Raw genomic sequence first — 24,999 nt, 5'->3', positions numbered from 1 at the left:
GATGGCTTCTACTCTATCCTAATCCTCCTAGACCTCTCAGCTGCCTTTGACACTGTACACCACCCCCTTCTCCATGAAACTTTATCAAACCTTGGATTCACTGACAGTGTCCTCTCTTGGTTCTCCTCCTATCTCTCTGACCCCTCCTTCTCAGTCTCTCTTGTTACCTCCTCCTCTGCCTCCCACCCTTCAACAGTAGGGGTCCCTCAAGGCTCAGTTCTAGTTCCCCTTCTATTTTCCATCTACACCTACTCCCTTGGAGAATTCATTCACTCCTGTGGCTTCAATTACCATCTCTATGCAGATGAGTCCCAAATCTACACCTTCAGCCCTCACCTCTCGCCTTCCCTGAAATCTCACATCTCCTCTTGCCTTCAGGACATCTCTACCTGGATGTCCTGCCGATACATCAAATTAAACATGTCCCAAACTGAACTAACTGCTAATATTTCCACCCAAACCCAGTCCTCCTCTCTCTTCTTTCCCATCAGTGTAGACAATACCACTTTCCTCCCTATTTCACCAGCCCATAACTTTGGTATTGTCCTCGACTCATCTCTCTCATTCCTCCCACATATTTGATCTGTCACCAAATCCTGTCTATTCTACCGTCACAACATTGCTAAAATCCACCGTTTCCTCTCCTTCCAAACTGCTACCATGCAGATCCAAGCAGTCATCCTATCCCACCTTAACTATTGTATCTGTCTTCTCACTGACCTCCTGGCCACCTGTCTGTCCCTACTCCAGTCCATTCTGTCCCTACTCCAGTCCATATTTCACTACACTGTATGGATCATTTATAAATAAAAACATTCAGTTCATGTCACCCCACTCCTAAGAACCTCCAGTGGTTGCCCATCCATCTCCTCATCAAACAGAAACTTCTTACCATTGGTTTTAATGCACTCATTCATCTTACCCCATCCTACCTCACCTCACTGATCTCCTTACTACTGTCCAGCCCACACACTTCACTCCTCTAGTGCCAGCTTACTCACTGTGTCCTGATCTCATATCTCTCACCACTGATCCCTTTCCCACATCCTCCCCCTTGCCTGGAACTCCCTCCCCCTCTATATACGCCAGACCTCCATTCTCTCCACCTTCAAAGCCTTAAGGTCACATCTCCTCCAAGAGCCCTTCCCTGATTAAGCTCTCTTTTGTCTGGCTTGCTCTCCCTTCTGTGTCATCTAGGCATTTGGATCTGTGACCTTTGGACATTTGATATTCACCCCACCCTCAACTCCACATCACTTATGTACATATTTTCAACTAGTATACTATAAATTGCTCTTTTAATATTAATTAAATATTAGCATATTAATCATATTAATGTCTGTCTCCCCCTCTAGACTGTAAGCTCATTATGGGCAGGGAATGTGTCTGCTAATTCTGCTGTATTGTACTCTCCTAAGTGTTTAGTACAGTGCCATACACATAGTAGATGCTCAATAAATACCACTGATTGATGTGTGGATAGCAATCAATCAAGTGTATTTATTGAGAGCTTAATGTGTGCAGAGCACTGTACTAAGTGCTTGGGAAATACCATTATTATTATTATTACAATATAACAGACTTGGTAGAACTGTTCCCTGCCTACAAAGAGCTTATGCATGGGTACATGTGTGCTTGCTTGTGAGTGCTTGCATCTGTAGTAGAAATAGTAGTAATATATTAAGTGCTTACTGTGTGCAAAGCACTGCCTTAAGCCTTGGGAAAGAGTATACAAATAGGAATTTGACATGGACCCTCAAGGGGCTCACAGTCTATGAATAAACTTGGGGGAGAGCTCGTGAGACAGACACACTGGGAGAAATGAGATGATAAAACATTAAAATGGCATAAGTGACAAGGTCAAATAAATACACGTGTGTGTGCACCAAGCGCTCAGTACAGTGCTTTGCACACAGTAAGTGCTCAATAAATATGAATTGAATGCATAAACGAATGATTACAACCATGTGTGCGTGTGCGTGTGTGTGTGTTGGGTTCCCTTCTCTTCTTCCTCCGCCTTCTTCTCTGGCTGGAAACCACTTATGTGGACCCTTCTGAGCACCAGGAACACAGGCAGACAAAACTGACAGACAGGCAGGTAGACAGGGGTGGCCTAGTTCTGCTATTGCCAAGCACTCCAATCAGACTCCAATCAGACTGATTGCAACAGTGGTGGAGAATTTGCCTTCCAACTATTTCTTTATTCTAGTTTTTGTGCTGCTCCCACCCTCCTTACATTCTCCCCAACGCCCTAAGAACTGTGAAGAACCTGCTCTTACTCCGTCTTAAAACTCTGGAAGCACTTGGAGGTCTGTGGCAGAGGACAGGCTGCCCGGTGCCTTGTAGGATGGGGGCCAGCGTGTTTCAGCAGGCAGATTCTAGGGCATGGCAGGCTAGATTCATGCATTTGGAAGCCCTCAAACTCTAGGCACAAGGGATCCTGGCCTGCCCCATCTGCTTGCCTCAAATCCACTCCTCGCCCTCAGCACACTCTTCTCTCAGTGCCTGGGAAGGGGATTTAATAATATAATAACGATAGTATTTGTTAAGTGCTTATTATGTGCCAACCAATGTACTAAGCACTGGGGTGGATACAAGCAAATCGGGTCGAACACAGTCCCTGTCCCACATAATAATCTTGGTATTTGTTAAGCACTTACTATGTGCCAAGCACTGTTCTAAGCACTGGGGTAGACACAGGGGAATCAGGTTGTCCCACGTGGGGCTCACAGTCTTAATCCCCATTTTACAGATGAGGTAACTGAGGCACCGAGAAGTTAAGTGACTTGCCCAAAGTCACACAGCTGACAAGTGGCCGAGCCGGGATTCGAACCCATGACCTCTGACTCCAAAGCCCGTGCTCTTTCCACTGAGCCATGCTGCTTCTCACAGTCTTGATCCCCATTTTACAGATGAGGTAGCTGAAGCACAGAGAAGTGAAGTGATTCGCCCAAGGTCACACAGCAGACAAGTGGTGGAGCCAGGATTAGAAGCCACGACCTTCTGACTCCCAGGCCCATGTTCTATCCCCTATGCCATGCTCCCAGACGAAGCATGGTGGACAGAATCCCTGGCCAAAATAACAAGGGCCCTGACATGGGGGACTGTTCAATTATGGCTCAAAAACTGCCCGAGTGAGCCCCTGGTCTGGAGAAAATGTGTAAGATTTGCCACAGCCTCCTGACAGTCTGGCTGCAACACTGGGGAAATCCCAGAGGGAATGGCTACTCCCCAGTGGGAACAGCCACTCCCCAGGCCACAGGGTGTCTGGCCAAAACCAGAAGGCGGGGCAGGACACCCCTCCGAAACAACTGACCTCACACAGCCACGCCGAGAGGTGTCCTGAAGGAGGGAGGGATGAGGGATGGGAAGGTATGGTGGGGGATTATGGGCAGAAATCTACCTTCTTTGTCTGTGTTCGTTCCCACAATTCCACCATCATCATCAGTGGCATTTACTTAACACCTACTGAGTGTTAGGCACTGTGCTAAGCACTTGGGAGAGTGTAACTGCTTCAAGGTGCTCCCAAAGGCAAGTTCCAATGGACTTGGCCATTCACTAATGACAGGACAGCTGCAGACAAACAGATCAGCTGTGGGTACATAGGAGAGCCATGGGTGTACAGGGCAATCAGTACACACAGCTGAGGGGCAAGGGGAGGGAAATCTGATTCAGATCACATGCCTTCCCTCCGGAAGTCAGACAGCATCAGATGAAAGGTTTTCCTTTATTCCCCAGCTTTCTCCTCCACATCTAGCTGAGCCGGGTTCTCCGCTGGGCAGATTAAGTTCTGTCCTCTGTGGTCCCGTTTCTGTGGGTGGGAAAGCCCTCTGACAGTGCCCTGCTGCTCGAGGGGCTGACCGCCCTGGAGGTGGCAGCTTGGCCATAGTAGCCATTGGAATCAAATGATCGATCATATCTATTGAGCACTTACTGTATGTAGAGCACTTGGGAGAATACAATATAACAGAATTCCCAGTTGAAGAGGTCCAGGGCCAGAAATGCTAGGGAGGTAATAATAATAATAACGATGGTATTTGTTAAGTGCATATTATGTGCCAAGCATTGTTCTAAGCGCTGGGATAGATACAAGGTTATCAGGTTGTCCCACTTGGGGCTCACAGTCTTGATCCCCATTTTAATGTTGGTATTTGTTAAGCGCTTACTATGTGCAGAGCACTGTTCTAAGCGCTGGGGTAGACACAGGGGAATCAGGTTGTCCCACGTGGGGCTCACAGTCTTCATCCTCATTTTACAGATGAGATAACAGGCACAGAGAAGTGAAGTGACTTGCCCACAGTCACACAGCTGACAAGTGGCAGAGCCTGGATTCGAACACATGACCTCTGACTCCAAAGCCCGTGTTCTTTCCACTGAGCCACCCTGCTTCTCCTACATTTTACAGATGAGATAACTGAGGCACAGAGAAGTTAAGTGACTTGCCCAAAGTCACACAGCTGAGAAGTGGCAGAGTCGGGATTAGAACCCACGACCTCTGATTCCCAAGCCTGTGCTCTTTCCACTAAGCCACACTGCTTCTCTATTGCCAGAGCTATTGCCAGAGCTATTGCCAGAGCTGTAGGTGCTGGGCCAAGAGGGTCAGGATGAGGGCCAGTGGTCATAGGTGAAGAGAGCCAATGCTGGGAATGCTGAGAAGAGAGGGACAGGCCTGGGGGGCCAAGAGGGCTGGGGCCAGTGGCAAGCATGTTGGGTGCAGAGGGCCAGAACCAGGGGAGTTGGGCCAAGAGAACTGGGGCAAGTGCTAGGGGTGCTGGTTGAAGAGGGTTGGGACCAGGAATGCTGGGGAAAGAGGTCCAGGGCTGGGGTTACTAGGTAGAGAGGACTAGTGCCAGGACCAGGGGTGCCCAGTGAAGAGGGCCGGGGCTTTGGCTGCTGGGGAGAGAAGGTCAGGGATGGGTTGCTGGTCCATGATGACCAGGGCCAGGGCCCAAATTGCCCAGTGGAGAGGGCTAGGGCTGAGGCTGCTGGGCTGAGGAGGCCGGAGCCAGGGAGAGATGGTGGTTGAAGAGGCCCGGGGCCATGAATTCTGGGGAGAGAGGACCAAAGCTAGGGGTGCCGGGCCAAGATGGCCAGGGCTAGGGATGCTGGAAGGAAAGAGCCGGGACCAGGAATGTTGTAGAGTGAGGGCCAGGGCTGGGGATCTGGGATTGTGAGGTCCAGGTCCAGGTCCAGGGCCGGGGTGCCAGGTGGAGAGGGCCAAAGCCAGGAATGCTGGAAAGAGAGGCCCAGACCTTATGGTACTGGTCCTAGAGGACCAGGACCAGGGCCAGGTGTGCCTGGTCAAGAGGGCTGAGGCCGGGAATCCTGGGAAGAGAGGGAAAGGCCGGGGCCAGGGTCAAGAATGCCAAGTGGAGATATCCATGGCCTGGAATGCTGGGGAGAGAGGGCCCGACCAGGATCAGGGGTGCCTGGTGGAGAGGGCTGGAGTCAGGTCCAGTGATGCAGGATAGAGTGGGCTGGGACCTCAAATGCTGGGATCAGAGGGCCTGACCCAAGCCAAGAGGGCTAGGGCCAGGGACAGGGGTGTTGGGTGGAGTGGGATAGGGCCTTGAATGCTGGAGTCAGAGGGCCAGGCTCAGGCATGCTGGATGGAAAGGGCTAGGTGGAGAGGGCCAGGGTTGGGAATAGTAATAATAATAATAATGATGGTATTTGTTAAGTGCTTACTATGTGCCAAACACTGTTTTAAGTGCCAGGGTAGATACAAGGTAATCAGGTTGTCCCACTTGGGGCTTACAGACTTAATCCCCATTTTATAGATGAGGTAAGAGAGGCACAGAGAAGTTAAGTAACTTGCCCAAGGTCACACAGCTGATAAGTGGCGGAACCGGGATTAGAATGCTGGAAAGAGAGGGCTAGGTCAGTGGGTGCTAGGATGGAAGGACCTGGGCAAGGGCCAGGGCCAGGGTTGCCTCTCCTCCCCTCTTCAAAACCCTACTGAGAGCTCACCTCCAGGAGGTCTTCTCAGACTGAGCCCTCCCTTTCCCTCTGCTCCTCTTCCCCTCCCCACTGCCCCACTCCCTTCCTCTGCTCTACCCCCTTCCCCTCCCCATAGCACTTGTATATATTTGTACATATTTATTGTTCTATTTATTTTATTAATGATGTGCATTTATCTATGGTTCTATTTATTTTGATGGTAGTGATGCCTGTGTACTTGTTTTGTTTTGTCGTCTGTCTCCCCCTTCTAGACTGTGAGCCCGTGCTGGGTAGGGATTCTCTCTATCTGTTGCCAAATTGTACTTTCCAAGCACTTAGTACAGTCCTCTGCACACACTAAGCACTCAATAAATATGATTGAATGAATGAATGAGAAGGCTGGGGCAGGAGGTGCTGGATCGAGAGGGCTGGGGTTGGGAATGCTGGAGAAACAGGGTCAGGCCTGGGGTTCTGGGGCCATGAGGGCCAGAGCGAGGGCCAGAGGTGCCAGGTGGAGAGAGTCAGGGCTGGAGATATTGGGACAAGTGGGTCGGGGTCAGGGCCAGGGGTGTTGGGTGGAGAAGGCCATGGCCCGAGTTGCTGGGCTGAGAGAGCCAGGGCCATGGTCAGATTTTCCAGTTGGAGAAGACTAGAGTCAAGGCTGGGGATACTGGGCCAAGAGGGACAGGTCCAAGGCCAAGGATATTGGGTGGAGGGGGCCGTGGCTGGGAAGGCTGGAGAGAGAGGCCTAGACCCAGGGGTGCCTGGTGGAGAGGCCTAGGTCTGGGTATGCTGGGGATAGGGGTCTAGGGCAGGGGTGCTGGGCCTAGAGGGCTGGGGTAAGTGGTAGGGGTAGCAGATTGAAAGGACTAGGCACAGGGCTAGGGGTGACCGGTGGAGAGGAGCGGGACCGGGAATGCTGAGGAAAGAGGGCCAGGCCCAGGTGCTGGACCGAGAGGGTTAGGGAGAGGGCCAGGGCTGGGAATACTGGGGAGAGAGGGGAGACCTGGAGATGCTAGGTTGTGAGGGCCAGGACGAAGGTCAGAAGTGCAGGGTGGAGAGGGCTGGGGCTGGGAATGGTGGAGAGAGAGGGTCTGGGCAGTGGGTGCTGGACTGAGAGAATCAAGTCAGGGCTGGGAGTGCCAGATGGAGAGGGTTGGGGCCAGAGTTAGGGGTGCTGGGTGGAGAGGATCATGGCTGGTAATGCTGAGAAGAGAGGGCCAAGTCTAGGCTTGCTGAGCTGAGAGGCCCGAGGTCAGAGGTCTCAGGTGGAGGGACTGGATCTGGGAATGCTCGGAAGTGAGGACCAGGCCCAGAAATTCTGGGTGCTGGCTGGAGAGGGCCAAGGCTGGGGATGGTAGGGAGAGAAGGCCTGATCTGGGGGTGTTGGGCCATGAAGGCAGGGTCCAGGAACAGGGGTGCCAGGTGGAGAGGACCAGTTCTGAGAATGCTGGGGAGAGAGGGCCAGGACCAGGGCCAGATGTGCCAGTTGGAGAAAGTCGTAGTTGTGAATGCTGGGGAGAGAGGGCCGGTGATGAGAATGCTGAGGAGAGAGGGCCAGCAAAGTGCATGCTGGGCCTACAGGTCCGGAGCCAGGACTGGGGGTTCCATGTGGAGAGGGCCAGGGCCAAGAATGTTGGGGAGAGAAGTCCAGGGCAGGTAGTGCTGGGCCTAGAGAGTGGGGGTCAGGGTCAGGGCCAGGGCCAGGGGAGTGGAGTGGGCCTGAGCCTGGAATGCTGGGGAGAGTGAGCCAGGGTTAGGGACCAGGGCCAGGGTGCAAGGTTAAAAGGTCTGGGGCCAGGAATGTGGGGGAAAGAGGGCCAGTGCTGGGGTTAATAATAAAATAATACTAATAATAGTGGCATTTGTTAGGTGCTTACTATGTGCCTGGCACTGTACTAAGCACTGGGGTGGATACAAGAAAATAGGGTTGGACACGGTCCATGTCCCACATGGGGCTCACATTCATAATCCCCATTTTACAGCTGAGGTAGGTACTGAGAAGTTAAGTAACTTGCTCAAGGTCACGCAGGAGACAAGTGGCAGAGCTGGGATTAGAACCCAGGTCCTTCTGACTCCTAGGCCCATGCTTTATCCACTAGACCACATTGGGCTGAGAGGGCTGAGGGTGGGTCCAGGGGTCCTGAGTGAAGAGGGCCAGGCCCCGGAATGCTGGGGACAGAGAGCCAGGCTTAGGGGTGCTGGGCCAGGGTGATGGGTGGAGAGGGCTGGAGCAGAGAATGCTTGAGAGAGAGGGCCAGGGCTAGTAGTGCTTAGTTGAGAGTGCTGGGGGCCAAGGCCAGGGGACCCGGGTATTGAGGGCCAGGGCCAGGGCCCAGAATGTGGCCAGAGTGTGGCTAGGCTCTGGGGTGCTGGGCTGAGGGAGCAGGGGCCAGGGGCAGGAGTGGTGGGTGGAGAGGGCCAGGGCTGGGAATGCTGGGGAACAAGGGTCAGGGCTGGGGGTGCTGGACCAAATGTGCCGGGGTTAGGGCCAGAAGTGCTTTGTGGAGGGGGCTGGGCCTGGGATTGCTGAGAAGAGAGGGCCAGACCCTAAGATGCTCTGCCAAGAGGGCTGGGGGGCAGGGCTCGGGGTTCTGGGTGGAGATAGCCTGGTTTGGGAATGCTAGGAAGAGAGAGCCAGGGTAGGGGGTTCTGGGACAAGCAGGCTGCAGCCAGGCCAGGGGTGCCAGATGAAGAGGCCCTTGCCCAGGAATACTGGGGAGAAAAGGCCACTTCCAGGGATGCAAGGCCAAGAATGTCGGGACCTGGGCCAGGGGTGCTGGGTAGAGAAGGCCTGGGCTGAGAATGTTGGGAAGAGAGGGCCATGGCAGGGGGTGCTGGGCTGAGAGGGCCGGGGCCAGGGCCAGGGGTGCCGGATGAAGAGGTCCTCGGCCAGAAATACTGGGAAGAGAAGGCCAGGCCAGGGGATGTGTGGTCAAGAGGGTCAGGGCCAGGGCCAGGGGAGCCAGACAGAGGTGACCTGGACTGGCAATACTGGGGAAACAGAGCCAGGTCAGGGGGTACTGGGCCAAGAGTTCCGGGGCCAGGCACAGGGGTGCCAGTTGGAGGGATTCAGGGCTAGGAATGCTGGGAAGAGAATGACACTCCCAGGGGGGCTGGGCTTAGAGGGCTGGGGCCAGGGCCAGTGTTGCCAAGAGGAGGGGGCTGGGTCCAGGAATACTGAAGAGAGAGGGCCAGGCCTGAGGGTGCTCTTCTGAGAGGTCAGGGGCCAAGTAGAAAGGGTCAGGCCCAGAATGCTGGGAAGAGAGGGCCTTGCCCATGGGTGCTCTGCCAAGAGAGCAGAGGCCAGAGCCAAGGTGCCAGGCAGAAAGGGCCAGGGCCTGAAATGCTGGAGACAAAGGGCCAGGCTTGGGAGTGCTTGGCCAAGTGGGCTGGGATCAGGGCCAGGGATGCTGGGTGGAGAGGGCCAGGGCTGGGAATTCTGGGCAGAGAAGGTCAGGATCCAGGGTGCTGGGCTGAGAGGACTGGGTCCTGGGCCAGGGGTGCTGGTTCCGGTAATGCTGGGGAGAGAGGTCCAGGCCCGACCCGAGGGTGCTGGACTGAGAGGGCCAGGGCCAGGGCCAAGGGTGCCAGCTAGAGAGGACCGGGGCTGGGAATGTTGACGAGAGAGGGTCAGGCCCGTGTGTGCTGGGCCAAGTGGGTCAGAGCCAGGGCCGTGTGTGCTGGGTGAGAAGGGCTGGGGACAGAAAAGCTGGGGAGAGAGTGTGAGCCCCATGTGGGACAGGGACAGTGTCCAATCTGATTAACTTGGTTAATCAGTGCCTAGAACAGTGCTTGGCACCTAGTGCTTAACAAGTACCATAATTATTATTACTATTATTCCAGCTGGAGACAGCTGGTGCTCAGAATGATGGGGACGCAGCCCCACTCCAGTTTCAGTCTCACCTCCAGCCCCAGCCCCAGCCCCAGCCTCAAACCCCAGCTTCAGCCCCAGCCCCAATCCCCAGCCTCACCCTCAGCTCCATGCCCAGTCTCAGCTCCAGCCCCAGCTCTAGGCCCAGCCCCAGCCTCAGTTCCAGCTCCAGTTTCAGCTCCAGCCCCAGCCTCTACTCCAGCCTCAGTCCCAGCCTCAGCCACAGCCTCAACCTCAGCTCAACTCCTGCCTCAGACCCAACCCCAACCCTAGACATAGCCCCTCCTCAAGCCCCAGCTTCTGCTCCAGCCCCATCCCCAACTCCAGCTCCAGGCTCAGCCCTAGCTGAAGCCCCAGTCCCATCTCCAGCCTCAGCTCAGCCCCAGCCCCAGTAGCAGCTCAGTTCTAGTCTCAGGTCCAGCCCCAGCCCAAGCCCAAGCCCCAGCTCCAAACTCAGCCTCAGCCCCAGCCCCAGTCCCAGCCCCAGCTCCAGCCTGAGATCTAGCCCCAACCCCAATCCCAGGTCCAGGTCCAGCCCCAATCCCAGCCCCAGCTCCAGCCTCATATCTAGCCCCAACCCCAATCCCAGGTTCAGCCCCAACCCCAATCCCAGGTCCAGCCCCAGACCCAGTCCAAGCCCAAGCCCAAGCCCCAGCTCCAAACTCAGCCTCAGCCCCAGCCCCAGCCCCAGCCCCAGCTCCAGCCTCAGATATAGCCCCAGCCCCAATCCCAGGTCCAGCCCCAGACCCAGCCCAAGCCCAAGCCCCAGCTCCAAACTCAGCCTCAACCCCAGCCCCAGTTCCAACCCCAGCTCCAGCTTCAGCTCTAGCCCCAGCTCAGGCCCAGATACAGCCTCAGCCCCAACCCTAAGTGAAGCCCCAGGCCCATCTACAGCCCTAGCCCCATTGTCAGCTTTAGCTCAGCCCCAGCCACAGCCCCAGCTGCAGCTCCAGTCTCAGCCTCAGCTCCTGTTCCAGACTGTTTCAGTCCCAGCTCCAGTTCCAGCCCAACCCCTTGGACCAGCTCCAGCCCCATCCCAAGCTCTAGCTCCGGCCACTCCCTCAGCCCATCCCCAGCCCCAGGCCCACCCTCAGCTCCAGCTCCTACTCAAACCTTAGCCCCAGCCCCAGGTCCAGTCTCAGATTAGCCCCATTCCCATACCCAGCCTAAGTTTCTTCTCCAACCTCAGCTTCACCCCAGCCCCAGCTCCATCTTGAGCCCTAGCCCCAAGGACAGCCCCAGCCTCAGCACCGCATCATCAGCATCAACCCCAGCTGAAGCCTCAGCCCAACCTCAGCATGAGGTCCAGGAGTAGCCCAATTCCCAGACTTAGGTCAAGCTGGGACTGAGGCTGGTGCTGGGCTGGGGATGGAGCTGGAGCTAGGAATGACCCTGGATATAGGGCTGAGGCTGAAGCTGAGGCTGGAGTTGTAGCTGGGGCTGGGGCTGGGGCTGGGGCTGGGCCTGGGGCTGGGCCTGGGGCTGGGGCTGGAGCTGGCCTAGAGCTGGAGCTAGAGCTGAAGCTGGAAATGGAGCCGAGCTGAGGCTGGGGCTAGGCTGGAGCTGGGGCTGAGGCTGGTGTTGAGGCTGGCCCTGGGGCTCAGGCTGGAGCTGGGTCTGGGTGTCTGTCTGTCTCCCCCGATTAGACTGTAAGCCCGTCAAACGGCAGGGACTGTCTCTATCTGTTGCCGACTTGTTCATTCCAAGTGCTTAGTACAGTGCTCTGCACATAGTAAGCGCTCAATAAATGCTATTGAATGAATGAATGAAGGTGGGGCTCGTGCTGAGACTGAGGTTGAGGTTGGAACTGGGGCTGGAGCTGGGGCAGAGCTGGAGCTAGAGCTGGAGCTGGAAATGGAGCTGAAGTTGAGGCTCTGTCTAGACTGAGCCACCTGAGCATCGGACCCCATTCCTTTGTACCTTATCAAAACACTTGTCCCCTCCCTTTTTCTCTCCATAACTGCCATCTTCAACTGTTCCCTCTACAATGGCTTTTTCTGCACTGCTTTCAATCGTGACCATATCTCCCCTATCCTAAAAAAACCCTCCCTTGACCACATGACTCCCTCCAGTTATCACCCAATCTCCCCCCTACCTTTCCTCTCCAAACACCTTGAGCTAGTTGTCTATACTCACTGTTGCAAATTCCTCTCCTCCAATTCTCTCCTTGACCCCCTCCAATTTGGCTTCTGTTCCCATTCACTTCACAGAAGCCATCCTTTCTTGTCAAATCCAATGGCCTCTACTCCATCCTAATCCTCCTTGACCTCTCAGCTGCCTTTGACACTGTCAACCACCCCCTTTTGCTGGAAACACCATCCAACTCGGCTTTACTGACACTGTCCTCTCCTGGTTCTCCTTTGGCCACTCATTCTCAGTCTCTGTGGGCTACTCCTTTGCTTCCCAATCCCTAACTGTGGATGTCCCTCAAGGTTCAGTTCTCATTTCTGGATCCTCTTCTATTCTCCATCTACACCCACTCCCTTGGAGAACTCATTCACTCCTATGGCTTCAACTACCACCTCTGCGAGGATGATACCTAAATCTACATCTCCAGCCCTGATCTCTCCCTCTCTGCAGCCTTGCACTTCCTCCTGCCTTCAAGACATCTCTACTAGGATGTTCTCCCGTCACCTCAAACTTCATATATCTAAAACAGAACTTATCTTCCCACCCAAACCCTGTCGGTCCCATGACTTTCCCATCACTATAGACAACACCACCATCCTTTCTGTCTCAAAAGCCCATACCCTTTGTGTTTTCCTTGACTCCTCCTCTCTCTCATTCAACACACATTCAATCCATCACTAAATCCTGTCGGTTTGATCTTCACAACATAGCTAAAATCTGCCCTTTCCCCTCCATTCATACTGCTACCACTTTAATACAATCACTTATCCTATCCCACCTTGATTACTAAATCAGCCTCTTTGCCTACCTCCCTGCCTCCTGTCTCTCCCCACTCTAGTCCATACTTCACTCTGCTGTCTGGATCATTTTTATACAAAACCCTTCAGGACATGTCACCCCACTCCTCAAGAAACTCCAGTGGTTGCCCATCCACCTCTACATTCATTCATTTAATCAATCATATTTATTGAGGGCTTACTGTGTGCAGAGCAAACAGAAACTCCTCACCATTAGCTTTAAAGCACTCAATCACCTTGCCCCCTCCTACCTCACCTCTCTACTCTCCTACTACAACCCAGCTCTCACACTTTGCTCCTCTAATGTTAACCTTCTCACTGAACCTCAATCTCATCTATCTCTCTCCTGAGCTCTTGCCCACATCCTGCCTCTGGCCTGGAATGCTCTCCTTCGTCAAATCCAACAGACAATTACTCTCTCCCACTTCAAAGCCTTATTGAAGGCACATCTCCTCCAAGAGGCCTTCCCTGACTAAGCCCTCCTTTCCTCTTCTCCCACTCCCTTCTGCATTGCCCTGAGTTGCTCCCTTTATTCATCCCACCTCCCAGCCCTGCAGCACTTATGTACATATCTGTAATTTGTTCATTTATATTAATATCTGTTTCCCCCTCTAGATTGTAAGCTTATTGTGGGCAGGGAAAGTGTCTGTTGTTATATTATACTCTCCACGTGCTTAATACAGTGCTCTGCACACAGGAAGTACTCAATATATATGATTGACTGGCTGACTGAGGCTGGAGCTGGGAAGAGAGTTGAGACTGGAGCAAGGACTGAGGACGGAGCAGGGGGTGGTGGTAGGCATGAAGTTGTAGCTGGGGATAAAGGTGGAGCTGAGGCCAGGGCTGAGGCAGAAGGGGCCTGGGACCGAGGCAGAAGATTGAGCTGGGGCTGGAGCTGAGGCTGAAGCTGAATTTGGGGCTGTGGCTGAGGCTGAACCAGGGCTGGGACTGGGACTGAGGCTGGAGCTCGGGTTGAGGCTAGAGAAAAGGCTTGGACAGTGGCTGGACCTGGGGGCAAGGCTGAAACTGGGATGGGGGCTGATGCTGGAACAGGGGCTGTGGTTGCGTCTGAGGCTGGAGTGAAGGCTGAGGCCGAAGCAGCCATAGCTCCAGCCTCAGACCCAACCCCAGCCCCAGGCCCAGCACCAGCCTTAACCCTCGCTCCAGCCTCAGCCCTGATCCCAGTTCTAGCCTCACCCCCAGATCCAGCCACTGACCCAATGTCAGCCCCTACTGAGGTTGGAGCTGGGACGGTGGCAAGGGCTGGAGTTGGGGTTGCCCTGAGGATGGAATTGATGCTGGGACTGAACCTCAGCTGAGGATGGAGCTGGGGCTATTCCTGGGACTGGGCCTCAGGCTGGGGCTGGGCTGAGGCTGGACCTGGGGCTTTGGCTGTGGCTGGGGTTGTGGCTGGAGCTAGGACTGGGGCTGGAGCTAGGGTTGGAGCTGGGGCTTGGGCTTGGCCTAGGGCTGGGGCTGGGTGGACACTGGAGTTGGGGCTGGAGCTGGAGCTGGAGCTAGAGCTGTGGCCCCTTGCTCCACTGTTGCTCGTTCCTTTTACCCAGAAGAAGTTAGGCTAACCTGCCTTTCTGCCCAAACCCTATGGTACCCAGCAGCCTTGGCATCTCCCTCCTAACTCAGCCAGAGGCATAGCCTAATCTGGATGAGCCTGTGAGAAAGCAGTTTGGATGATTCTGCCAGTAAGGACTTAGTCAGCCACTAGCTCTCTCTTCAGTTTCCTGTGGTAGAGGTTGTCAGGTAAAGTGTGTTCAGTGGGAAGTGGAAATTGTTGCCCTCATGTAGAAAGGCATCGAGCAGTGATGAAGCTGGAACAGATGTGCCCTGGAGAGGTTCAGGGCAGCTCCTGCTCAGCTTTCTGAATGGTTTCAGGGTGGCAGGAGACAGTGGTAGGCAAGTGAGCAAGCTAAAAACATTTCCCTTTCTCAGGAAGCAGCATTGCCTAGTGGAAAGACATGGACTCGGGAGACAGAGAACCTTGGTTCTACTCCCAGCTCTGTCACTTGTTTGCTGTGTGACCTTGGGCAAATAAATTAATGTCTCTATACCTCAGTTTCCTCATCGGCAAAATGGAGATTCAGTTCCTGTTCTCCCTCCTAGTGAGATGCTGAGCCCCATACGGGACAGGGATTGTGTCCCACCTGGTTAACTTGTATCTACTCCAGCACTTAGAACGATGGTTAACACATAGTCAGCACTTAACAAATACCACAATTACTATCAATCGGTATTTATTGAGCCCTTATTTTGTACAGAACACTGTACTAAGCATTTGGGAAAGTTCATTACAACAGAGTTGGTAAACATGATCTCTGCTCACAAGGTCTCCTACGCTGGAGCCTCCTCCCCCTCCCATCCTTTAACTGTTGGAGTTCCTCAAGGGTCAGTTCTTGGCCCTCTTCTGTTCTCCATTTACACTCACTCCCTCGGTGAACTCATCCGCTCTCACGGCTTTGACTACCATCTCTACGCAGATGACACGCAGATCTACATCTCCGCCCCTGTCCTCTCCCCCTCCCTTCAGGCTCGCATCTCCTCCTGCCTCCGGGACGTCTCCACCTGGATGTTGGCCCGCCACCTAAAACTCAACATGAGCAAGACTGAGCTCCTCATCTTCCCTCCCAAGCCCGGTCCGCTCCCAGACTTCTCCATCACCGTGGATGGCACGACCATCCTTCCCGTCCCGCAGGCCCGCAATCTCGGTGTCATCCTTGACTCGTCCCTCTCGTTCACCCCACACATCCTATCCGTTACCAAGACCTGCCGGTTTCACCTCTACAATATCGCCAAGATCCGCCCTTTCCTCTCCACCCAAACGGCTACCTTACTGCTACAGGCTCTCGTTATATCCCGGCTAGACTACTGTGTCAGCCTTCTCTCTGACCTCCCTTCCTCCTCTCTCGCCCCGCTCCGGTCTATTCTTCACTCCGCTGCCCGGCTCATCTTCCTGCAGAAACGATCTGGGCATGTCACTCCCCTTCTTAAACAACTCCAGTGGTTGCCTATTGACCTCCGCTCCAAACAAAAACTCCTCACTCTAGGCTTCAAGGCTCTCCATCACCTTGCCCCTTCCTACCTCTCCTCCCTTCTCTCTTTCTACCGCCCACCCCGCACGCTCCGCTCCTCTGCCGCCCACCTCCTCGCCGTCCCTCGGTCTCGCCTATCCCGCCGTCGACCCCTGGGTCACGTCCTCCCGCGGTCCTGGAACGCCCTCCCTCCTCACCTCCGCCAAACTGATTCTCTTCCCTCTTCAAAACCTTACTTAAAAATCACCTCCTCCAAGAGGCCTTCCCAGACTGAGCTCCTCTTCCCCCTCTACTCCCTCTGCCATCCCCCCTTTACCTCTCTGCAGCTAAAGCCTCATTTTCCCCTTTTCCCTCTGCTCCTCCACCTCTCCCTTCCCATCCCCACAGCACTGTACTTGTCCGCTCAACTGTATATATTTTCGTTACCCTATTTATTTTGTTAATGAATTGTACATCGCCTCAATTCTATTTAGTTGCCATTGTTTTTACGAGATGTTCTTCCCCTTGACGCTGTTTAGTGCCATTGTTCTTGTCTGTCCGTCTCCCCCGATTAGACTGTAAGCCCGTCAAACGGCAGGGACTGTCTCTATCTGTTGCCGACTTGTTCATCCCAAGCGCTTAGTACAGTGCTCTGCACATAGTAAGCGCTCAATAAATACTATTGAATGAATGAATGAAGGAACGTATTGTGTTCAGGGGGAGGCAGACATTAAAATAGATCATGGATAGGGGAAATAGATTATAAGATATTTACATAAGCACTGTGGGGAGTTTATGTTGACACAGAGAGGAGGGCTGATAGGGGAAATAAAGGGCTTAATCAGGGAAGATCTCTTGGAGATATGATTTTAGGAGGGTTTTGAAAGTGGTGGACAGAGGGTGGACATGGGTAAGGGGTCAGCATTGGGATAGAGGAGATCAAGGTACAGAAAGTAGGTTTATGTTAGAGGAGCAGAATGTGAGAGGTGGGTTGTAATAGGATATCGACAAGGTTAGGTTAATAAGAGGATTATTATTAGGCACATAAGGAGGCTAGTTGCATGCCATATTTTGCCCAAATGGATTTAATATATTCCCAACAAGAATCTCAAGGAAACAAACCTTTTGCATCTCTCCCACAGTCTTTCTAGAGAGAAATTCTACATTTTTATTAGTTCTAATTTTAAGGCATAAATTCACCGTACATTATTATCCACATTATTATATTTGAAATCCACAGAGGTAATCTATCACCTCATTAGTTCTGAAATGCATTGAATCATATACCCGGCTAAGATGTCAGATGAAAATAATCAAACTGTTACATCCTTTAAGGACTAAAAAGGCTTGGCACTGTAATTGCTGCTTTTTCACAAAGCACAATAGCCCTTGAACTTCCTCCACTGCCATGGATGGGCCGATTAACGGATGGGCCGATTAACGACAGCTGTCTCGGAGTCCTTCCTCCGTCCTTTCTTCCTCCTACCAATCAGGAGGAATCCCAAGATGCCCTTGGGATTCGGTCCCAGGATCTGACACCTGACTTTTTTCTGAACTGCTGCACATCAGGTTTGGCCCACTGTATTCTATTTTACTGTATGCAGTTCCACAATGCAAGTTACCTTTCAGCCACCCCTCAAGGCCAGTGAGACAAAAGCAGCATTGCCTGTAGGAGACATTGGACTACTCTGGCAATTTTGGGGTTGATCTGTCAGGGTGCTTGTCTAATACCTCAGTATTCAGGAAGCAACCTCCTTGAGGGGATCCCTCTTTAGCTGGGGCAAGTCCTGAAACGTTCCCTTTTGGCCCATCTGTCAGGGGTGAGACTGAGTCAGCCCAGGGTCTCCATTAATGTTGCTGATGATCATGGTGACATTGATAATCAATTGCAGGGTTTTATTGTTGATGAAATCAAACTCATGCATCGTAGGCATTCAGACCAGGAAGGAACAGGAATTCCTGCTCTCTGCTTCTCCCAGAGCTGAAGACAAGGGAGCTCCGCTTCTACCCCTTCTGTGGGTCCCCCTCTGTGGGTTCCCCGAGAGCCAGGTTGGGGCTCTGCATACAATGGGCAGGCAATATTGTTGATATTGAAATGGAGGAAAGATAAGTTGTCCTTCTGGCCAACACCTAGGATGAAGAAGGGCATCTGTGAGAATGAAGATCCTGCCTTTCATCCTCTCTAGAGCACTGCTGCCCCCCCATTCTCAAGGCCCCAGACAAAGCCCATAAGGAGAGGTGCTACCCCAATGGGAGAAGCACTCCGCCCCAATTGGAGAAGTGTTTTGCCCTAGATGTGATCTACCCTAATTGATGATGATGATGATGGCATTTGTTAAGCGCTTACTATTTACCAAGCACTGTGGTAAGTGCTAGGGTAGATGCAAGACAATCAGGCTGTCCCACATGGGTCTCACAGTCTTAATCCCTATTTTACGGATGAGGTAACTGCGGCACAGAGAAATTAAGTGACTTGCCCAAAATACACAGCTGATAAGTGGAGGAGTCTGGATTAGAACCCATGACCTCTGACTCCCAAGCCCATGCTCTTTGCACTAGGTCAGGCTGCTTCTCAATTGGAAAAGTGCTCTTCCCCAGTTGAAGATGTGATCTACCCCAGTTGGAGAAGAGGTCTATTCCAGTCAGAGGTGTGTTCTGCATCAAACTGACAATTCCACCCCCAGCAGAGCTTGATTATAATGCTCCAGAGTTGATTACCGCTATCATTGATGTTGCCCCAAACTTTCCTCTAAGGCCTAAAACATCATTCCTTCTCTCTGTTTGGAAGGCATATCCTCACTGTGCCATAGAGTAACAGTCAATTTGGAAATTCTTGGGCCAAAAAACCTAAGAAAGACAGACTTTGGGGGTTCAGGATTCAGAATCCCTGTTGTGGCAGGGATTGTGTCTATCAAATCTACTGTACTCTGCCAAAGGTTTAGTTCAGTGCTGTGCACATGGTAAGTGCTCAATAAATACCACTGATTGAATGACTGAAATGATGAGTACCATTCCACAGACACGCTTGCTGGGAAAGGAACTTCCCCAAAATGCCCTTGTGATAGAATCAACATCTGGGGTGAAACAAATCCTCCCTAACCTAGCCACAGCATGCCCAGCCCAACTCCTGCCCCTCTTTGGGGATAACCTCCATGGCGGTATAATTTGATCTCTTAGTTTTGGTCCCATTTCATCTTCCAGTTTTCACAGCCTGTTACACCTCCTCAATCCTTCTGCAGCCTATTGCCTCCCTGATAGATGATTCACAAGAGACAAAGTCTACCTACAGTTCATTCAATTGGATGAGAGAGTAAAGGTGCCTCTGCCAATGGACTAAAGGGGATGTTTTTACATTGTCTGACTTTTCTTCTCCATCTGGACACCCTGCTCTTCCTTTTCTTTTCTAAGGCAAGCAGAGGGCATGGGCCTCTTGTCACCTTGGCATAGGGGGCTCCCCTCAGTGTCTCCTCCATCCATGTTAAAGTCAGTAATGAATACGCTTGGCTGGCAAAAGCCATCTGGCTGATGGAACAGTCTGGAACCTTAGAAAAAAAGTGCAGTTCTGGCAACTTCAGTTCTGGCTTCCGTGTTGCAGCCGGTCCCCCTGGGTCTATTAAAGATAATCCGGTCCCCAGATCTCAGGGATCAATTGAGCAAACAATTTGGCTTTCAGAATCTAAAAAATTTAAAGTCTCCTTCAAAACAAACATACAGGTGGTGAATATCTCTTTTGCTCATTCCCAGGAAATAGTGCTCCACCTTGGTCTGGTTGTACATGGTAATACTGGGTGGAATAGAAAGGACATGATATATAGAGCATCATCTTCCACAGTCTCATGGTACTCTGTACTCAATCTTATACGGATAGCAAAGCTCTAAGTAAGAGAACCAGTGAATGATGCGGTCTCCAAACTGGAAGTCCAGCTGCCAGTGGTTTGGATCCCCTAAATAACGCACAAAGTCCTCAGACTGAAGCCCTCTGATCTCTGTCTGGTTCCTCCTTAATAATGCCGGGGACAATCTCCACAGCTCAAATAGAGAGTTCTGGATGAACTTGTCCTTAAATGCAGAGATGAGTCTTTCAAAGGGGTCTGTCACAGTAAAAAACTTGAAGCATGATTTCAACCTAAAGGGGGAACAAGTCAGTGGTCACATGGGCTGGAGGAGGCAAGGGTGGATAAATTTGTAAAATATGACAAAATTCCTGCCTAGCATTTAAGGAATCTGGACACTGACCAATCCAGAAGAACAACATGGCCTGGTGGAAAGAACACAGGCCTGGGAGTCAGAGGAGCTGGGTTCTAATCCTGGCTCTGCCACTTGCCTGCTGTGTGACCTTGGGCAAGTCACTTACCTTCTCTGTGCCTCAGTTTCCTTAGCTCTAAAATGGGAATTCAATATCGGTCTTTCCTCCTGCTTAGACTGTGAATCCCAAGTAGGACAAGGACTGTGTCTGACCCGATTACCTTTTATCTACCCCAGCACCTAGAAAAGTGCTTGATACATAGTAAGCACTTATTTACAAAAATAATGATGATATTAAAAATGATTTTCCTACTGCAGATTTATAATGGAGAGGATTCTGGCTCTGAGCAGAGTGATTTTTCTGAGTTTGTGTTTCACTCTGCTAAGACTCCCTACTCACCCTTCCCTACCTTGATGCCAAAGTACACACTTTACCCATCCCTCTTAATTGAATTAACCTCCCTCATCCCAACCATGGCAGTGCCCCACACCTGGATCTGCATCTTCTGTTCCTAACAACGTTGGTATTTGTTAAGCGCTTACTATGTGGAGAGCACTGTTCTAAGCACTGGGGTAGATACAGGGTGATCAGGTAATCAGGTTGTCCCACGTGAGGCTCACAGTTAATCCCCATTTTACAGATGAGGTAACTGAGGCACAGAGAAGTTAAGTGACTTACCCACAGTCACACAGCTGACAAGTGGCAGAACCGGAAGTCGAACCCATGACCTCTGACTCCGAAACCCAGGCTCTTTCCACTGAGCCACGCTGCTTCCCTGGTGCATTCCTGACTTGTGCAGATAACTTGTGCTGCTAACTTTCTCTCACTTCTAAATTTACCCTCACCAACTATAACTCTGTCCTCTCTTCTACTCTCCCTGAGGAGCAGGGATTATGTCTAATTCCCAATTACCTATTTTTTCCAAGGACTTAGTACAGTGTTCTGCATATGCTAAGTGCTTAACTCCAGCTTCTACTATTACTATTACTAGTCAACACTACTCTACCTCCTTCATGAACTCTCCACCAACTATTCCAAACCTCTAACTCTCTCTAGTGGGAGAAACATGGGACTGGGAGTCAGTAGACCTGGCTCTGTCACTGGCCCACTGTATGACGTTGGATAAATCACTGAACTTCTCTGGGTCTCAGATTCCTCAAATGTAAAATGGCAATAAGATACTTGCTTTCCCTAGGTCTTAGACTGTAAGCCCCATGGCAGGCAGGGCCTGTGTCCAATTTAATTATTTTGTATCTCCCCCAGAATTTAGCACACAGTAAGCACCTAGTGAATGCCATTTTAAATGGTCCTATCTACTTTTTTAACCCTTATTGTCCTCACCCACTACTTTGTTGGTAAAATTATAAAATAATTATTGACCACTTTAATAATTAAACTATAAACTATTTATACTAATGACTGTCTCCCCCTCTAGACTGTAAACTTGTCGTGGGTGGGGAACGTGTCTCCCAAGCACTTAGTCCAGTGTACTGCACACAGTAAATGCTCAATAAATACCATCGACTGATCAATTGATCGACTAGTGGTTTGGGTCCAACACTAAGGAAGGAAAGGGAAATTCCATGCAACAAAATGCAGTCAGCTCTTTCATAATACCTGCTTTCCTGATGCACATTTTTCCAGCATTTTTCCTGATGCACACAAGAGAGGGAAAACCTCCCCATTTAATCAACAGGAAAAAAAAACAGGGGTGAACATTTTGCAAAAGGTCCTGTCCCAAGGTCCTCTGGAGTGCGGGAAATGTGGGCCTTTTGGGAAATGTAGTTTTTTTATGTAGAGCTTTCCTTCTTCTGATCCTTTTTCCCTCAGTCCCTTAGCTCTGTTTCCTCAAGATACTGCGTGTTTGTCTACAATCAATGCAGCCCTTAACACACCATGGTCTGGAAACTGGCAGAGTTATAGGCTTCAGAGTAAGTAAGAAAGGGCCCGGGACAAAATTAAACCATTCAATGGGAAATTCAAAACTGTAGTGTTGTGTGCCTATATAGAAGAGCCTGGGAATGTTTCCCTCTTAGTTTTGTCCCTGATCTGATTATCCAGCAAGGGAAGAACTATAAGTCCTGCAGGTTTGAGCTTATTGGCTTTTAGAAGTAGTGCAATTTCAACGCCCGCTCCCCGACCCTATGGCTCCTTAGATCAGTCTATAAACTAAGTTGGTACTTCGCTATTTCTTCAACCTGAAGAAAAAGAATTCCAAGCACAACCCTCCAGCCCACTATGGAGGGATTTGATGAGCAATTTTAAACCAGAGGGAGAGGATTTGGAATCTGACCTGAATCACAGTAAAAAGTCATGGTATAGTCTGAGTGAAGGTGACCGGGGGTGGATGAGCAACAGATGAAGGAGGAAATTTTGATGTTCACAATAGAAAGGTAGAACTGTAGGCAGGGATCTCAGCAAGGAGTGGGCTGTATGCTTCCATCAGAGAGAGGATTAAGACTTGGTTTTATTGTCAGTTTCCCCCTCTAGACTATAAGCTCTTGTGGGCATGGAGGATGTCTACAAACTCTGTTGAATTGTACTCTCCCAAGCACTTAGTACAGTGATCTGCACACAGTAAATGCTCAATAAATAGCAACGATCGATTGATTGATTGATGGTTTGAGGCTGACTCTAGGGAAGGAGAGGGAAACTTCATGCAACAAAATGCAGTAAGTCCTTTCACAATACTTCTTTTCCTATGCACTCTGCCACCACAAAATTAAGAAACATTTTTCCAACAAGACACATCTGTTCTACAATGCAGGATTCTGCAAGAAAGCAATGTTAGAGGCAAATTGACTTTACTATATACTCTGATTCATTTCTATTTTTGTTCTTATAGATCCAGAAACAACTTTTCTTGGTAGAGTTTGTTTTTGAATGTAGACTCCTCGAGGGCACCAAGCATGTCTGTTTCATCATGGTGCACACCGCTAATACAGTATTATACCCATAAAGAATCAATACACATTAGGTCGGAGTAATTATACTAACGAGAACTAAGGTAAAATAAAGCATAAAAACATAAAGCTTGAGAGTACAGGCCCAGGCTGACTTCTCAGCAGAGAGGTGGCCAGGCTCAGCTTCTCTCAAAGCCCATACTGGGCTTCCGGTAACGGTAGTAATAGAAAGGGTATTTATTGAACATTCATTCATTCATTCATTTATTGAGCGCTTACTATGTGCAGAGCACTCTACTAAGCACTTGATCTACTGAATGCAATGTACTGCACTAAGCATTTGGGAAGGAAATGGCCCGTTTCCTGCCCACAAAGAGTTTACACTCTAACGGAGGGGAAAAATGCTTAAATATTCACTGACAGTAAAATCAGAATAAAATAAAATGGAAAGTGCACACCCATATAAGTACTGAGGATGGGCATAAGTAAGTGAATACAAAGTGCAAGAGGGGTTGAGGGATTGATGAGATTTGGAGTGCTGTTAATTAGTTGGGTAATTAGTCACTTCTTGGAGGAGGTGGGATTTTAGAAGGGCTTTGAAAATGGGGAGAGATCTAGCAGATTTGGAGAAAAATGAAGTTCCAGGCCCTGAAAACAGTGTGAATAATTGTTGGAGGTGGGTAAAATGGGAGCAGGGTTTATTCAAGACCTAGCAGGGTATTCATGTATTCATTCATTCATCCATCCATTCATTCATTCATTCAATCATATTTATTGAGCACTTACTATGTGCAGGACACTCTACTAGGCACTTGGGAAAGTACAACACAGCAAAGTAGTGAGTATGGAGAGATACTGAGAAACAGTGTGGCCTAATGAAACAAGTGCAGCACTGGGAGTCAGGAGACCAGGTTCGAATTCCAGCTCTGCAACCTGCCTACTGTGAGATCTTGGGCATGTCACTTAACTTACCTGTGCCTCAGCTTCTTCATCTGGGAATTGAACACCTGTGCTCCCTCCTGCTTAAATTGTGAGTCCCATGTGGGACAAGGACTGTGTCTGATTTAATTGTATTAATCACAACATTTGGCATAAAGTAAATGTTAATAAATACTGTTTTCATCATTATTTTTAGCTGATAACTATGGTGGAGAAAGCAGAGAGAAAGTCTTGAACCCATGGTAAGGAGTATTTGCTTCATATGGAGTGAGATGGGTAACCATTAGACAAGAGTGCCCGTTTTTCATTTTAAGCATGGGCAAGCTTGGAAGCAGGGCATCTAGGGAGCAAAGTCTGGAGGGACAGAAAGAAGAGTGGTGAAGGAAGAGGATGGAAAGAGGAAAAGGTGAGAGAGGGAGAGGGACGAATTGACAGGGAAAGGGGCTCACTGGTATTTCCCCTCTTCCACCACTCTGCTTTTGAGTGTTCATTAGGCAGGTACCAGGCACAGAGAGGCAGCATGGCCTAGTGGAAATCAATCAGTCAATCAATCTAATATATTGAACAATTACTGTGTAGAACACTGTACTAAGTGCTTGGAAGAATATGATATAGCAGAGTTGGTAGACAATTTCCCTGCCCATAAGGAGCTTACAGTCTAGTGGGGGGAGACAGACATTAAAATAAATTATGGATATGTAATAATATTCATTCATTCATTCATTCAATAGTATTTACTGAGCACTTACTATGTGCAGAGCACTGTACTAAGCGCTTGGGATGAACAAGTCGGCAACAGATAGAGACAGTCCCTACCGTTTGACGGGCTTACAGTCTAATCGGGGGAGACGGACAGACAAGAACAATGGCACTAAACAGCGTCAAGGGGAAGAACATCTCGTAAAAACAATGGCAACTAAATAGAATCAAGGCGATGTACAATTCATTAACAAAATAAATAGGGTAATGAAAATATATACAGTTGAGCGGACGAGTACAGTGCTGTGGGGATGGGAAGGGAGAGGTGGAGGAGCAGAGGGAAAAGGGGAAAAAGAGGGTTTAGCTGCGGAGAGATAAAGGGGGGGTGGCAGAGGGAGTAGAGGGAGAAGAGGAGCTCAGTCTGGGAAGGCCTCTTGGAGGAGGTGAG

At 50.6% G+C, this 24,999-nt stretch overlaps 1 pseudogene; it reads right to left on the bottom strand.

Annotated features, from left to right (window-relative positions):
- LOC100086388 overlaps window positions 1-17,689 on the bottom strand; it is a 48,182-nt pseudogene extending 30,493 nt beyond the window's left edge.
- Between the last annotated feature and the right edge of the window lie 7,310 nt (window positions 17,690-24,999).

The sequence above is a fragment of the Ornithorhynchus anatinus genome, chromosome X1 (genome assembly GCF_004115215.2).
Source record: "Ornithorhynchus anatinus isolate Pmale09 chromosome X1, mOrnAna1.pri.v4, whole genome shotgun sequence".
NCBI lineage: Eukaryota > Metazoa > Chordata > Mammalia > Monotremata > Ornithorhynchidae > Ornithorhynchus > Ornithorhynchus anatinus.
The sequence above is the reverse complement of the archived record's forward strand: the minus strand, read 5'-3'. Positions and strand labels throughout refer to the sequence as shown.